We start from the raw sequence: 2067 nt of genomic DNA on the forward strand, positions 1-2067 counted from the left end.
ATTATATAAAGAGGAGTGCTACACATACAAGTCATTTTTGTTTACAAATCTTACAAGTTGGGCCTAACACGCGCGTTACAGAAGAAGAAGAAGAAGATTTGTATGGAAAAGCGTTCTCTCTTTGCCTTCGATCTCCTTCTGTTTTTTTTTCGATTTTCATGGTTTCTGAAATCAAGCTTTGAAATTGTTTTGAAGATGATGGAACTTCAGAAATACACCCGAATGATTACAAAAATACACCTAAACGATTATAGAAATACATCCAAAGGATTACAGAAATACACCCAAACAGTTACAGAAATAAACCAAACGATTACAATACACCCAAAGAATTACAGAAATACACTCAAAGGATTTAAGAAATACACCCAAAGGATTTAAGAAATACACCCAATACAGGGAGAGACAGTATATTTCTTCTTGAAATCAATACACCCAAAGAATTATAGAAATACACCCAAAGGATTACAAAAATACACCCAAAGAATTTAAAAAATACACCCAAAATTCGTTGAAGTACATCTTATGCATAATTCAGAACTCTTTCTCTTTTTCCTCCTCATCTTCTGCTGCTGCTTCTTCTTCTTAAAAGACGATTTCAGAGCTTGATGTCAAAAAATAATGGAAACCGAGAATAACGAAGAAAGAAAACAAAGAGAAAAGCACGTAAATGAAGAAGAAGAACAGGAAGAGGAAGAAGAACGTGTAGCAAGAAGAAGAAGGAGAAAGAGAAGGCAAGAAACGTACCTTGAATAATGAAGGAGAAAGAGAAAACGAAAAGAGGAGAAGAAATTTCAATAAAAAAAGAAGGAGAAAGAGAAGAAGAAGAAGAGGAAGAGGAAGAGGAAGAGGAAAAGGAAGAGGAAGCACGGAGAAAGAAGAAGAAGAAAAAGAGGCACAAAAAAAAACGTGAAACGGCGTGTTTATAAATAACTTGTATGACTTGTATGGAAAATCACTTGTATGTAGAGAATTACTCTTATATGAAATAATTTTAGATATTATTCCCCCACATTACAAGAAATTGAGAAAACAGAAAATGTAACATTATTGTAAGAAAGTATTATCTCGTTTTAAAAATAACGGTTGCTTTATCTATAACAATATATAATGGCAAAACCTGTTTTGGTGTCCAAAACTTTTTTTCCATTTTTATCCTTCTTAATAACCTAGCCCACGTTAGTTATTCCGCATTACAATACTCTCACTACTTCATTTTCATTTACGTTCTCTCTTATTTTATAATTCCACGTAACTTCTATAATAATTATCTCTTTCTTCCCTTATTCTCTCTCACTTCACGTTGCTTTTACTAGAAAAACTTTCTTCATTTCTCATCCATCTTTTCATGTATTTTTCTCACTTCATTTAATATAATTTGTTTTTCGTCATTAAATAAAAGTGTGAAACTATGTTTATATGTTTGTTTTGATTAATTACCGTTGACAAGATACCAATGGAAGTGGTGGACCGACTTGGCAAGACTATGTCTGGCGACAGACAAAACATGAGCGAAGAATAGAGGCAGCAATACCTTGCCGGAAGGCGTGCGTTATACATCCCATTAATAAATTTATGTAGTTAGTATATCATTTAATATGAATTACCTTTTACAATATATTTTCATGCTAATAATAAATTTTTTAAATATTCAGATACTAATAATAACAGTGAAGTTGGTCCAAGTAATAGACGGAATGATCCAAATATAGGTAAGAATCCTGTATATTTATATTTATTTAATTAATAATAATTTATTTTTTCTTAAGTTTTGATTCGATAAACCTTCCATAATTGTCCTAAATAATATTGTTATAGATATTATTATAATATCTCAATGTACTTTAAATTAAATATCTATAACAATATATAAAGGGAATAGGAGAGTTTAGTATCCAATTTTCACTTTTCTATCTTAATTTTATTGATAAATAGTGTTTAATATAATTTTCGTCTTAAAATTTGGTCAAAAATATAATTATTAGTTAATTTTCCTTTGTTCTTTGTACAGTTACTTTTTTATTCTACACATAACTTCTACTCATGTTGTCTTTTTCTTTATTCTAT

This window comes from Arachis ipaensis, chromosome B03 (assembly GCF_000816755.2).
Source record: "Arachis ipaensis cultivar K30076 chromosome B03, Araip1.1, whole genome shotgun sequence".
NCBI classification, from domain to species: Eukaryota; Viridiplantae; Streptophyta; class Magnoliopsida; order Fabales; family Fabaceae; genus Arachis; species Arachis ipaensis.